Source organism: Oryctolagus cuniculus, chromosome 18 (assembly GCF_051225735.1).
Source record: "Oryctolagus cuniculus isolate XC-2025 breed Fujian yellow rabbit chromosome 18, ASM5122573v1, whole genome shotgun sequence".
Classification (NCBI taxonomy): Eukaryota; Metazoa; Chordata; class Mammalia; order Lagomorpha; family Leporidae; genus Oryctolagus; species Oryctolagus cuniculus.
This window is the reverse complement of record NC_142884.1, coordinates 10,799,739-10,815,364: the sequence shown is the minus strand read 5'-3', so window position 1 is coordinate 10,815,364 and position 15,626 is coordinate 10,799,739. Positions and strand designations below refer to the sequence as shown.

At 41.5% G+C, this 15,626-nt stretch overlaps 1 non-coding gene and 1 pseudogene across 1 annotated transcript; one reads left to right on the top strand and one right to left on the bottom strand.

The window, feature by feature from the left end:
* Positions 1-1,686: 1,686 nt before the first annotated feature.
* Positions 1,687-1,793, bottom strand: LOC127488376 (U6 spliceosomal RNA). Its single transcript, XR_007916070.1, has one exon. It is a non-coding gene; the product is annotated as a U6 spliceosomal RNA (small nuclear RNA).
* On the top strand, positions 10,786-11,573 carry ORYCUNV1R-PS1504 (vomeronasal 1 receptor oryCunV1R-ps1504 pseudogene; annotated as a pseudogene).

Sequence of the window (15,626 nt, the reverse complement as noted above, 5' to 3'; positions counted from 1 at the left end):
AATGCTTCCAACTTTTCCCCATTCAATAGGACGTTGGCCGTGGGTTTTTCATAAATTGCTTTGATTGTATTGAGGAATGTTCCTTCCATACCCAGTTTGCTTAGAGTTTTCATCATGAAAGGATGTTGTATTTTATCGAATGCTTTCTCTGCATCTATTGAGATAATCATATGGTTTTTCTTCTGCAGTCTGTTAATGTGGTGCATCACGTTGATTGTTTTGTGAACATTGAACCATCCCTGCATGCCAGGGGTAAATCCCACTTGGTCTGGGTGGATGATCTTTCTGATGTGTTGTTGCATTCTATTGGTGAGAATTTTATTGAGGATTTTTGCATCTATGTTCATCAGGGATATTGGTCTGTAATTCTCTTTCAATGCTGCATCTTTTTCCGGCTTAGGAATTAAGGTGATGCTGGCTTCATAGAAAGAATTTGGGAGGATTCCCTCTTCTTCGATTGTTCTGAATAGTATGAGAAGAATTGGATTTAGTTTCTCTTTAAATGTCTGGTAGAATTCAGCAGTGAATCCATCTGGTCCTGGGCTTTTCTTTGTTGGGAGGGCCTTTATTACTGTTTCACTTTCTGTCTCAGTTATGGGTCTGTTTAGGTTTTCTTTGTCTTCCTGGTTCAATTTAGGTAGGTTGCATGTGTCCAGGAATCTATCCATTTCTGATAGTTTTCCCTGTTTGCTGGCATACAAGTCCTTGTAGTAATTTCTGATGATTCTTTTTATTTCTGTGGTGTCTGTTGTTACGTTTCCTTTTTTGTCTCTGATTTTATTGATTTGGGTCTTTTCTTTTTTTAGTTAGTTGGGCCAATGGGGTGTCAATTTTGTTTATTTTTTCAAAAAACCAGCTCCTCGTTTGGCTGATTTTTTGTAATGTTTTTTGGATTCAATCCTGTTAATTTCTTCTCTGATTTTAATTATTTCTCTTCTCCTACTAGATTTGGGTCTGGTTTGCTGCAGATTTTCTAGATCCTTGAGATCCATTGAAAGCTCATCTATTTGGTGCCTTTCCAATTTCTTGATGTAGGCACCTATTGATATAAACTTTCCTCTTAACACTGCTTTTGCTGCATCCCATAAGTTTTGGTATGTTGTGCTGTTATCCTCATTTACTTCCAGAAAGTTTTTGATTTCTCTTTTAATTTCTTCTATGACCCATTGTTCATTCAGGAGCATGTTTTTCAATCTCCATGTGTTTGCGTATGCTCTAGGGATTCCTGAGTTGCTAATTTACAATTTCATTCCCTTATGGTCTGAGAAGCTGCATGGTATAATTGTAATTCTTTTGAATTTGCTGAGACTTGCTTTATGGCCTAGTATGTGATCAATCCTAGAGAAGGTTCCATGTACTGCTGAGAAGAATGTAAATGCTTTATGTGTAGGATGAAAAGTTCTGTAGATATCTGTTAGATCCATTTGGGCTGTAGTGTCATTTAAGTTTACTGTCTCCTTGTTGATCTTCTGTCCTGTTGATCTGTCTATTTCTGAGAGTGGAGTATTAAAGTCCCCCAGTACTATTGTACTGGGGTCTAAGTCTCCCTTTAAGTCCCTTAACAAATGTTTTAAATAAACCGGTGCCCTGTTATTAGGTGCATATACATTGATAATCGTTATATCTTCCTGTTGAATTGATCCCTTAATCATTATATAGTGCCCCTCTTTGTCTCTGTCTTTTTTTTTAAATATGGAACGCTTCATGAATTTGTGTGTCATCCTTGCGTAGGGGCCATGCTAATCTTCTCTGTATCATTTCAATTTTAGTATATGTGCTGCCGAAGCTAGCAATCTTTGTCTCTCTTAACAGTTTTTATGTTAAAGTTTATGTTGTCCGATATTAAGATGGCTACGCCCGCTCTTTTTTCATTTCTGTTGGCATGGTATATCTTTTTCCAGCCTTTCACTTTCAGTCTGTATGCATCTTTGTTGTAAAGATGTGTTTCTTGTAAGCAGCAAATAGATGGGTTTTGTTCCTTAACCCAATCAGCCAATCTGTGTCTTTTAACTGGACAGTTCAGGCCATTAATGTTCAATGTGACTATTAAATAAGTGGTAACTTTGCCCTGCCATTTGCCAAAGATATTTTCTAATATATGCTTTGAATTCCTTGTGATCTTTTGCTGTGAGGTTTCCTTCTTTTACCTTCTTTACTATTGATGACCGTGTTTCTGTGTTTCTGTGTGCAACACATCTTTAAGTATCTTTTGCAGGGCTGGACGAGTGGCGACAAATTCTTTCAATTTCTGTTTGCTATGAAAGTTCTTTATTTCCCCTTCATTCACAAATGAGAGCTTTGCAAGATATAATATTATTGGCTGGCAGTTTCTCTCTTAGTACCTGGGCTATGTCTCACCATTCGCTTCTAGCTTGTAGGGTTTCTGATGAGAAGTCTGCTGTGAGTCTAATTGGATATCCTCAGAGAGTAATCTGACGTTTCTCTCTTGCACATTTTAGGATCTTTTCTTTATGTTTCACTGTGATGAGTTTAATTACAACGTGTCATGGTGAGGATATCTTTTGGTCATGTTTACTAGGGGTTCTTTGAGCTTCCTGTACTAGGATGTCTCTGTCCTTCTCCAAACCTGGGAAATTTTCTGCTATTTTCTCACTAAAAAGGCATTCTAATCCTTTCTCCCTCTCCATGCCTTCAGGAACTCCTAGAACCTGAATGTTGGGTTTTTAAATAGTATCCTGTATATTCCCCACAATATTTTTTAGATTTCTAATTTCCTCTTCTTTTCTTTGGTTTGACTGTATGTTTTCCTGTTCTTTGTCTTCTAAGTCTGATATTCTCTCTTCTGCTTCACCCATTCTGTTTGTAAGGCTCTCTAATGTGTTTGTCATTTGATCTATTGAATTCTTCATTTCATTATGATTTCTCATCACTATCACAGTTTCATGTTCTACTAGTTGTTTCATTTCATTTTGATTCCTTCTTAATATTTCATTTTCACGAGAAAGATTTTCTATCTTGTCCATTAAGGACTTCTGTAGTTCAAGAATTTGTTTTTGAGAACTTCTTAATGTTCTTATCAATTTTTTGAGATCTGCTTCTTGCATTTCTTCTATGTCATCATCTTCATAATCTTGAATTGGGGTGTCTTTTTCATTTGGGGGCATCATAGTGTCTTCCTTGTTCTTGTTACCTCGGTTTTTGCATTTGTTGTTTGGCATATTGGAGATATTCTTTGGTTTCTTCACTGTGGTGTTCTTTCTTGTTATACTATGACTCTGGATTAAGTGGACTCTCTGCTTTTGATGGAGTCTTAGAGGCTTGAGATGGGTGTGGCCTGAGAGCTCTGTTTGGTTCCTCAGGGTTAAGGGTGTTCCAAAGGTGACACTCCCAGGTTAGGCGTGGTTAATCTCTCTCTTTCTTTTTTTGATTCAAAAGGGAAGTAATTCCGCACAGCTGAATGGAATTGGAGGTAGCTAGCATTCGAATGATATACCCACAGGAGCCAGAGATCGGAAGTTCTTTCCCAAGGAGCACACAGGGAATCTGTTCTGCCCTCAATGTGGGCTCAAGTTCTCCTGCAGTCTCCCACTGGATTGCCAAGGTTACCAAATTGTAGCGTCTCTGGAGAGTACTCACATGAATTCTGTGAGTTCTCTCCCCCACCGTCTCTTTTTTTCACAGTTTCAGTTCAGTAGCATCACACATTCACTAGGTCCTAATCTCCTGTTATTTCACCCCCCGTCCCCCAGAGTCAGTTTTTTCTGCTAGGTTCAGGGCTGGTGCAGACCTGAGGTCACTTTGCTTATGACGTATGTCCAAGATGGCACCTGCTCTTTGTCTTGCTCGCCTTTGAGAGGTGAGCGGAGAGAGAGAAACTCGTGTCTGTATTGGTCACTTTTTTTTTTCTATCTCTCTCTTCTAGTTAGCCTGGTGAACTTTTCCCCACGGGGTTTCAGACCTCGTTCCCTCTAGTCTCCTCTTTCCGCTTGCCTGTCGGTGTCTCGGTTTATTGAGGTTCGGCTCACCTTGCGTTCCAGTGCTGGTGTGTTGAGTCTGCCGCTGGTGTCTCGAACTGTGGGCTGCCACGCTCTCCATGCAGGTCCACTGTGAATCACTAGTTCCGGAAGAGTTTCCTCTCCTGTTTCTTCCCCTACTCTTCCTTGAACCTGCAGTATCTCCACTTTTATTAAACTGTCTCTCCCCGGACTATCAGTGTGCTCCCTTCCTATTCCACCATCTTGCACACTGTTCTTCTTAGTTGTGTTTTTAACATTTAAAGTCTGATGTTATTAGTGTCTTCTCTTTAGGAAGTGCAGCCATCTCTCTAGAGGGTGGTTAATTTTGTTAGTCTCTAGAAAAATGGTATTTTGAGTTTATTTTTCCACAGTGCATTTCACAATAGATTTTCCCACTTTGTTCTTACTATGGAATACTTTTCTTCTGAACATAGAAATCAGTGCTAAAAATTAAAATGTTCTTTTTGTAATTCCCCATAATTGTGTAAGATAACTTGTCAAGTTCAACTCTTCAGCTTTGCTCTCATTCACATCAGTGTTTGCTGTGTGGCTGCATTGATTACATGGTGCATGTGATAGCAGAAGAGTGGAGTCGGGCATTTGATAGTGACTTGTGTGTTGGTCAAGGCATTAGGTGCAGCAAGTGAATTCACGTGCTCCAGTTTTTGTAGTCTGTCCTTTTGTCTGCTGGTTCCATGGTTACTGAAGGACTTTGGTTAAATATTCTACTCAATGGTGGATTTTCCTGTTTTTAAAAAATCATTTCTTGGCCAGCGCTGTGGCTCACTAGGCTAATTCTCCACCTGTGGTGCCGGTACTCTGGGTTCTAGTCCTGGTTGGGGCTCCGTTCTGTCCCAGTTGCTCCTCTTCCAGTCCAGCTCTCTGCTGTGGCCCAGGAGGGCAGTGGAGGATGGCCCAAGTGCTTGGGTCCTGCACCTGCACGGGAGATCAGAAGAAAGCATCTGGCTCCTGGCTTCGGATCGGTGCAGTACTGGCCATAGCGGCCATTTGGGGCGTGAACCAACAGAAGGAAGACCTTTCTCTGTCTCTTTCTCACTAACTCTGCCTGTCAAAAAATCATTTCTTGTGTTTTTACATTAAATATTGATAAATACTTAAAATAAATATTTAAAATTTAAAATAAATATTGGTTTTAGTCCATTATTCATTAACTATTTCAGCTTTATGGAGGTATAATTGACAAATATAAGCTTGTATTTTTAGCTAGTATATTGGGATGATTTGATATGAATACTACCTCTAAGATAATTAACATAATACACAGAAACCTTTGTGTGCATGGTGACAGTTTGTAAGACCTATGATGTTATCAAAATTTAATTATACAATACATTCTTATTGTAATACATATATTATCAACTATATTCAACCCATGTTACTTTAGCTATCTAGAATTTATTCATCTGATAACTCTACAGTGTCACTAACACCTCTCCATCTCTCACCCCTGTTTCCCAGCTCAGGTCTATGTGTAGATCTGCCATTCTTTCTTTGTGTTAACTAGTGAAATACCATAAACATTTTACTTTGTTCGTAGTGCATTTCTCCTAATATCTAACATGATATCTGTTATATTAAAAAGCCTATATAACAGAATTTAGTTTACAAGATATCAGAAATTGTAAAAAGAATGGATAGCACAGGAATGCAATCGTGTGATTTTGTATTATCCTCTGCTGTGGAGTGTTGGGCAGAGTTTCAGTGCTCTGAGAGATGACTGTGTATAATGTTTGTGATATTATTTTGCTCTTGCCAGCAATGCCAAGTAAGACAGCATAAAAAAAGTGTGAGCTGACGGGTGAGCAGACTGACCTTGGTTTCAGTCCCTCAGTTGGACACTTCCTTGTTCCTATGACTGAGAGCTACATTTTTCCAGAAACTTCTTCCTTCCCTTCCTTGTAAAGCCCTTCAGCAGACTCAGCCAAAAGAGATCCTACTAGAGTTTGGAATGGTAGCAGTGGGATTTTGCACTTCTTTCATTTAATATTAAGTCATCAGACTCAGTGTAGCTCCCCATGGGCTACAGCTTTCCACTCGTCTTCCCCCAGGGCCCCCAAGGCTATGCATGTGCCCAGGGCTGCAGTTCCCTCAGTGTTGGTGCTACTCTGACACTTCTGCAGGTTCCCCTGTACAGACCAACCTTGATCAACCACCCAGGGACTGTGGATGTTCCCAGCATCTCCCCGCTGCCCTCCCAGTGAGCGCCCCACTGAGCTGTGTTTGGTGACCTGCTCTGTCCTCCTGGGTGCCCTTTCTAGGCTTTGAAGCTCCTCCCACCTTTTCATAGGCTCTGCTGTCCATCTGACTCCCTCTTCATTAAAGATTCTATTTCTCATGTTTTTTATTAGTGTAACTAATGTAACTTAACATGGCTATTTTAAATTCCCTCCATGATGACTCTACCTGGACAACCTGGTGCCTTCTTTTGGCATGTGTGAGGTGTGTCTCTGTCATGTTTTGCAAGTACTCGTGTGTCAGAATTTCTCTTGGTGATTTTGTTTTATTGATGATCAACAGCAACCACACATTGAGCTGTGAAGTTTACAGAGAGTGCCTGCCACATCCTATTTTGTTTCATTTTTCCTTTTTGAGTCCTAGTAAGGGCCTGATGGGTGCATGATAAACTGTGCAGAGCTGATGCTGGGTGGGTTCAGTTGAGAGGCAGATATTTAGCCAGGACCTCTCATGCTTGGCAGAAAGAGATCTGAAGTACATAAGTACTGAAGGGAATTTTGGGAGTTCAGCTCGATGATAGAATTCTGAGAGACTTTAAATTGTGAACAGCAGGTAAGTGGAGTGAGCAGAGAATTTGACTGAAGAAGGAGTTCTTGTGACAGGCCATGCTTGTGATAGCAGACAAGGAATGATGGTCAGAGAGCCTGAAGGTGAACCAGAAACTGTCATCCTGTATATTAAAGACAGGTTGCACTAAAAAACTAAATTCATATATTTGTTTTATGAAAGGAGACAGAGATTGGGAGGGAGAGAAGGAGAGAGAAAGAGTGAGTGAGCAAGCAAGTACAGACTAACCCAGTGGTTCCTTCCCTATGAACCTGAAACAGTAAGAGCTGGCCATGTTCAGGGATCAGGACTTCATATATCTCTTCCATATGACTGCCCTGGGCCAATTCCCTCAAGCCATAATCTGCTGCCTCCTAGAATATGCATTACCAGGAATGTTGATTCAGAAGCAGAGTCAGGATTCTAACCTGGGCACTCCGATATAGCTTTTGAGAATCCCAGAGTCTTTCCATTTCTCTTAATGCACAACCTAGGATTTAAAAAATATACATATATATATTTATTTTAAAGTCAGAGTTGCACAGAGTGAGAGAAAAGGTAGAGCCAGAGGTCTTCCATCTGCTACTTCACTATCCAGTTGGCCACAATGGCTGGAGCTGTGCAAATACAAAGCCAGGAGCCAGGAGCTTCCTCCAGGTCTTCCCATGAATGTGCAGGGGCCCAAGGACTTGGGCCTGCTATCCCAGACTACAGCAGAGAGCTAGATTGGAAGTGCAGCAGCTGGGTCTCGAAATGGTACCCATATGGGATGTGGCACTGCAGACAGTGGCTTTTACCTGCTACCCAATTGTGCTGGCCCTTCTAGGATGCTTTTTTAAAAATTAAGAGTAGTAGGCTGGCACCACGGCTCACTAGGCTAATCCTCTGCCTTGCGGCACTGGCACACTGGGTTCTAGTCCTGGTCAGGGTGCCGGATTCTGTCCCGGTTGCCCCTCTTCCAGGCCAGCTCTCTGCTGTGGCTAGGGAGTGCAGTGGAGGATGGCCCAAGTGCTTGGGCCCTGCACCCCATGGGAGACCAGGATAAGTACCTGGCTCCTGGCTTCGGATCAGCGTGGTGCGCCGGCTGCAGTGCGCTGGTCACGGTGGCCATTGGAGGGTGAACCAATAGCAAAAGGAAGACCTTTCTCTCTCTTTCTCTCTCTCTCTCACTGTCCACTCTGCCTGTCAAAAAAAATTAAGAGTAGTAACATTGTTGACCATATTAGGTGACACACTTTCAAGTAATTCCAACTAGCATGGTCCTAAATTACAAAGACATTTGAAGGCACAAATTCGAGAACAGAAGACGAGTACTCTGTATTGATGGTGTTTGTTACATGTAGGATTTCTTCTTTTGTTAGATGATTAGAAGCCAGCACTGTAGTAGAGTTGATGCCAGAAGACAGAGTTGTTGTGAATCTGAGAATGGAATATATATAAGTTCAGATACTCTATGAATGTGTTCAGATTGGAGGAGACACATATGTAATTCACTAACAATCTGTTTAGGAAGGAAGGTGATGCCTTACATGACAAAGACATGGTCTCTGAGGGAATGACAGAAGCAAAACTCCTTAGTCCAATAAACGGAGATGAAGCACTAAGTCAGCCTCAGTCATACTCTTCCTGTTCTGTTTGTGAACCAATGGTTTCTGTCTGCATAACAATGCACAAAAAATGTTGAGCCAAAGTTTTAGATGTGGTGTAGGGAGAAAGGCACAGGGATACTTTGTTAGACTGCGTTCATCAATCCTGTGTTTGTCTGCCTCTTGGGGCCAGAATGTTTGAGGGCTGTCCCGTGCATTGTGGGATGTTGAGCTGCATTCCCAGCCTCTACCCACTGTGTTTCAGGAGCTCTTCAGTGTCTGAGAACAAAAATGTCTCCACACGCTGCTGTTAGATAAGGAGAGGCAAAATCCTCACTTGGAAAACCAGTTATTCCTTTTCACATTTTAAAATTTAATTAATTGCATTTAAAATTAACAGAAAAGTGATCTCTGTTAAACATATGAGTGGGAATAAGAGAGGGAGGAGATATATAGGTTGGCACATGCTCACTCGGACTTACCTCCAATGGTGGAACTAGAAATGTGCCAGGGGATTTCAACTCAATCTTACTAAGGAGGCAGATACCAATGCCAGTGCACTTGGTAAAGTGATAAGTATAAATACACAATCAATCAAAAAGATAGGGTATGTGTCGATGAGATTTCACAAATAAGACCAGTGTAAGCAAATAATGAAGGATAGAATTAAAAGGGAGAGAATGATCCTGCGGGGGAAACAGGACATACAGCAGACTCATAGAATGGCAGCACTCCTGCCTCAGAATCAACCCTTGGGACATTCAGATCTGGCTAAAAGGTCCATGAGAGTCTCACAGGCATGGAGAGCCATGACATGGTGGCAAAAAACAATCTAAATGAAAGATCCTGATGAACAAGACCCCAGCAGAAGGAACAGGCCATCAAGGAGAAAGGCGCCTTTCTCTGAAGGGAGGAAGGAACCTCCACTGTTTATATGGCCTTGACTAAACAAGTTCAGAGTCGGTGAACTCAAGGGGCTTCCATAGCCTAGACAGCTCATAGCAAGAGTCTCGGTGATTGTTGACGTCATAAATAAGAGTGCCAATTGTAAATCAACAACGGGAGTCACTGGGTACATGCTCCCCACGTAGGATCTCTGTCCTTAATGTGTTTTACTATGAGACTTAAAAACAACACTACTAGTCGAACAATACCCTATACCTTGTGCAGTTGAGTGAGTACAGCCTGTTGAAATCCTTGCTTAGTATATACTAAGTTGATCTTCTGTATATGAAGGTAATTGAAAATGAAACTCGATGAAGGGCAGGGTGGGAGAGGGAGTGGGAGAGGGGAGGCCACGGGAGGGAGGGAGGTTGGGGGGGGAGCCACAACAATACAAAAGTTGCACTTTGTAAATTCACATTTATTAAATAAAAAACTATATAACAAACAAAAAAAGAAAAAAAAAGAACTTAATACTTTACCCTTTTAGTATTTTTTATGCTCTACTTAAAACTATTGGTTGAACTCTGTAATTAATACACAATTACTCTTAGGTGTTTAATTAGTGGTATAACTAGTACTCAAATAATATTTTACACTTTGCAAACTGTTGAAATCTTTTCTTAATATATGCTAAATTGATCTGTATATAAAGATAATTGAAAATTAATCTTGATGTGAATGGAAGGGGAGAGGGAGTGGGAGAGGGGAGTGTTGTGGGTGGGAGGGAAGTTATGGTGTGGGGGGGGAAGCTATTGTAATCCATAAGCTGTACTTTGGAAATTTATGTTCATTAAATAAAATAAAATAATACATAGCCTTAAAAAATTTAATTAATTGGGGCTGGCGCCATGGGTCACTTGGCTAATCCTCCACCTGTGGAGCCGGAATCCCATATGGGTGCTGGATTCTAGTCCCGGTTGCTCCTCTTCCAGTCCAGCTCTCCGCTGTGGCCCAGGAAGGCAGTGGAGGATGGCCCAAGTGCTTGGGCCCCTGCACCCGCATGGGAGACCAGGAGGAAGCACCTGGCTCCTGGTTTCGGATCGGCATAGCTCCGGCCGTAGCAGCCATTTGGGGGGTGAACCAACAGAAGGAAGACCTTTCTCTCTGTTGCTCCCTCTCACTGTCAGTAACTCTACCTGTCAAATAAATAAATAAAAAATCTTTAAAATTTTAATTAATTCTATTTTTGATTGGTATCATACCTGTTTTAAACTGCTCTGAAGTGTTAAAAATGTTCCTTGTTTGAAAGAATTGTCTGCACTGTAAATTCTAATAAAGCAGTTCAAGTGCACATACTCCACTTCATGCATTAGAAGTAGAATATTCTTCAGAGAGGTGAAGACTTACACATTGGTTTAGAGATTACAAGCACTCTATACTCTGAAGAAAATATCACCTGCATATTTTTCATTCATAGGGGCCAACATGTCCTCGTGGTAATAGATGGGAATGTAGCATATGACATTTGATGTCCACTGCTTCATATCATGTATAACTAGTCTGAATTTCAAAGGATGCCCAAAGTCCAGTCCCTGGAAGTATCACAGTTGGGTCTGAAATAGAGAAGATTTGAACATTTTACCACTTCTCTCAAAGAGAGCTGTTAGTCATTCTAGTTTTCAACTATTGTAATATTGGTTGTCAAACATTTCTGTACATATCCAGAGTGATTCGAGGTCTTTCCATATGTATTACCTTTCTCCTAAGTGTATTTCAGGACATCACTGTCAATCCCAGTCATTCTAAATGGGCATGGCTGAAACCTAAACTCTCCAAGTGGATTTTCCTATCTTAACTCTTTTTTTTTTTTGGGTCATCAACATGCTTATCTACACCTCATCATTAGAACTATAAAAGCTGGATTGAATTTCACTGTGATTGGTCAGGGATATGTTAATACATATTGTCAATCCCGGAAGGCTGTAGCCAATGAAGCAAGATCATTATAAGTATTTTGGTGATTCATGATGTAGTGTTCCTGGCACTGATGATCTGGTCCAGCCTCTACATGGTGTGGATCCTCTACAGACACTGCAGGAGGGCCCAGCACATTCACACCTCCTGCCTCTCTTCCAACATGTCTCCAGAAAACAAAGCCACCCACAAAATTCTTCTGATGGTATTTTGCTTTGTGTTCTTTTATTTGTCAAACAACTGTTTAACCCTTTATGGATTTTATGCATCTGTAAAACACAAGGTTGGAGGGTATTGGTGGAATTTTAGCATCATGCTACCCAACATTTTGCCCCTTTTTTTCTGTTGAAATGTAATAAAATTATTCTCAAATTTACTTCCTTCTTTTCAAATATGAGAATGACCTGTTGTCCACGAGATTTCAGTGGCTGATCTGACATCATCTTCAACAGAGGAGTCTCCTTCAAGATTTATATGAGGAAAAGAAGCCATAGGGCCCTGGGGCACTGAAAATGGGGCTAGTTTGAGTGGAACTATGCAGTCCATTTCAAAACATTCAGGTTTTGTAATGTTAACATGAATCAAAACATATTTATCTTTACATAGAACACACAGTAAAGTAACATTTTGGGTTAAATAAATGTGTTGTATATCATTAAGCTAATTTTATCTGCTTGCTCTTGTCCTTTTGAATGGAGCACCTAGAAAATACTGAGTCACATTTCAGCTTGCCTTGTATTTCTGTTAAAGTGGGCTGTTAAAAGACTTCTCTTATGCATTAAATAAATACCACCCACCTCACATATTTTGGAGACTCATCTAGATTAGATGTGCCCCAGTGACCTAAAGATAAAACAAAGGAAGTAAAGAGAGCCCTAAAATTATCTGTGATGCTGGAAAAAATAGTTGTATTTGTGAAAAAATCTAGGAAAAAAAAGAGCTGAGTAAGAGGATGGGAAATTGTGGAAGATTCAATCATTAATATTTAGTAAAATGCAGGTTCATCTCCCAGCATTTGCATAAATTCATCCGTATTGATCCCCACCCTTTTTTAAAATAAAAAGATTTATTTATTTGAAAGTCAGTGTTACACAGAGAGAGGATAGGCAGAGAGAGAGAGAGAGAGAGAGAAAGTCTTCCATCTGATGGTTCACTCCCCAATTGGCCGCAACAGCCAGAGCTGCACTTATCCAAAGCCAGGAGCCAGGAGCCAGGAGCCAGGAGCCAGGAGCCAGGAGCTTCTTCTGGGTCTCCCACATAGTTGTAGGGGCCCAAGCACTTGGGCCATCTTCTACTGCTTTCCCAGGCCACAGCAGAGAGCTCGATTGGAAGTGGAGCAGCCGGGTCTTGAACTGGCACCCATATGGGATGCCGTCGCCTCAGGCCAGAGTGTAACTTAATGGGACACCGCACTGGCACCTCCCCTCTCCTTTTTATGATGACGTTTATTTTTTGGATCCAAGTTTCTGAGATATCAGTGAGAATTATCTCTACATTTACATACTCATCAGCAAGGGCCTGATTCTTTTCATTGCTGCATGGTGTATTGGCTCACAGTATATTTGTTTTGCTAAACTTTTCTAACCATCAACATTTTTTTCTCAGTTTCATCTTCCACATCTTAATTTCTATGTCCTACTTCCCTCATTGTTCAGTTCCAGTCCCCAGGGACAGCACTCTGGTGACTGTAGCTTGAACCTTTGCACATATCTTTGTTCCCAAGGCTAAGAAATTCCACCGCGCCTGTCCAAAGGTTCCAAGGTTTGGAACCCAAAATTTCAAGAGCTCCCATTTCCCCTCTCTTCAGCTTTCTATGGATCAAACACATTATCTAATGCCAGAGGGAGGCTCTTCCCATGCAGGAACTCAGTATTCTCCATGAGCTTTTAAAATTTGTTCTTTATCCTAATGTTTCAGTCAGGGTGACGTCGGGAAACACACCTCAGAGACCTTCAATGTGGACACTGCTTCATTACTGCGTGGCTGTCTTTCCTCCCCAGTTGTGTTTCCCTTCACGAAGTGTTGCTCCTCATGCTCCTCATGCCCCGTGGACAGCTCTCCCCGCCCCGCCCTCCTCCCCGTCGTGATTTCATCCTTGTGATCAGTACAGTTTGACATTTTCTTTTCCTTTAATTTTCAAATTGAAGTCTTATGATCGGGTATCATCGCCTTCAAACTTTTTTTTTAATGTTTATTTATTTGAAAGTCAGTTACAGAGAAGTAGAGGCAGAGGCAGAGAAAGAAAGATTGATCTTCCATCTGCTGGTTCAATCCCCACATGGTTCGAGGGCTCCCACGAGGGTGCAGGGGCCCAAGGACATGGGCCATCTTCTGCTGCTTTCCCAGGCGAATCTGTAGGGAGCTGGATGAGTAGACTACCCGGGACGTGAGCCAGTGCCCATATGGGATGCCAGTGTTGCAGGCAGCGGCCGTACCTGCTCTGCCCACAGTGCTACCCCAACGAATTTTCTAGAAGTTATTTTTTAAGTAGCACAATACTCAGTTTCTCTTGCTCCATGAATGTTCACTGTGGCCACACCCAGGCTTCAGCACCCAGATCCAGACCAGCACAGCTGCCCTCACCCCTCACCCCTCCCTGGCTGTGCCCCGTGGTGTCTACTCTAGACTAACGACCCCACCACCGTGCCAGGTCACCTGCTCATGCCCATTCGTCCCAGATGTCACTACTGAGTGGCCCCTAATTTCGCAAAGGAAATCACGCAGTTGCTGTGACTGTGTGATCTGTCAACAGTAGCTGCTGAGAGAGTGCTGAGGCCACTGACGGCACAGGTGAAATCGCACTTCCGGGTTGGCTGATGCTCCCGCCACTGAGCCTCTCTTTTTTTTTTTCATATTTATTTATTTATTTATTTATTTTTATCTTTTAGACCCCCCCCCACCCACCCCCGCCTCTCCTTCTCTCTCTGTGTAACTCTGACTTTCCAGTAATTAAATCTTTTTTTTTTATCTTTTATTTAATGAATATAAATTTCCAAAGTACGACTCATGGGTTACAATGGCTTCCCCCCCCCATACCGTCCCTCCTACCCACAACCCTCCCCTTTCCCACTCCCTCTCCCCTTCCATTCACATCAAGATTCATTTTCGATTATCTTAATATACAGAAGATCAGCTTAGTATACCTTAAGTAAGGATTTCAACAGTTTGTTCCCACACAGAAACATAAAGTGAAAAATAATAGATGATTTTTTTAAAATGATGATGAAATCAGATCAGACCTATTGTCATGTTTAATCCCAGTGAGAGTCAAGTTGGGAATTGATAATTTCTTTTTCTTTTTCTTTTTTTTTTACAGAAGATCAGTTTAGTGTACATTAAGTAAAGATTTCAATCATTTGCACCCCCATAGAAACACAAAGTGAAATATACTGTTTGAGTACTCGTTATAGCATTAAGCCTCAGTGTACAGCACATTAAGGACAGAGATCCTACATGAGGAGTAAGTGCACAGTGACTCCTGTTGTTGACTTTACAAATTGACACTCCTGTATATGGCATCAGTAATCTCCCTATGCACCAGTCATGAGTTTCCAAGGCTATGGAAGCCCCTTGAGTTCTCCGACTCTTATCTTGTTTAGACAAGGTCATAGTCAAAGTGGAGGTTCTCTCCTCCCTTCAGAGAAAGGCACCTCTCTCTTTGAAGACCTGTTCTTTCCACTGGGATCTCACTCACAGAGATCTTTTTGCCAGAGTGTCTTGGCTTTCCATGCCTGAAATACTCTCACGGGCTTTTCAGCCAGATTCGAATGCCTTCAGGGCTGATTCTGAGGCCAGAGTGCTATTTAGGACATCCGCCATTCTATGAGTCTGCTGAGTATCTCACTTCCCATGTTGGATCACTCTCCCCTTTATTTATTCTATCGGTTAGTGTTAGCAGATACTAGACTTGTTTATGTGCTCCCTTTGACTCTTAGTCCTTTCATTATGATCAATTGTGAACTGAAATTGATCACTTGGAATAGTGAGATGGCATTGGCACATGTCACCTTGATGGGATTGAATTGGAATCCCCTGGTATGTTTCCAACTCTACCAATTGGGGCAAGTCAGCCCGAGCATGCCCCAAATTATACATCTCTTCCCTCTCTTATTCCCACTCTTATGTTTAACAGGGATCACATTTCAGTTAATTTTCAACACTTAAGAATAACTGTGTGATAATTACAGAATTAAACCAGTCATATTAAGTAGAACAGACAAAAAAAATACTATGAGGGATAATGTATTAAGTTGTCCATTAGCAGTCAGGGCTATGCTGATCAAGTCACCATTTCTCATAGTGTCCATTTCACTTCAGGAGGTTTCCTTTTTGGTGTTCAGTCAGTTGTCACCGATCAGGGAGAATATGGTATTTGTCCCTTTGGGACTGGCTTACTTCACTC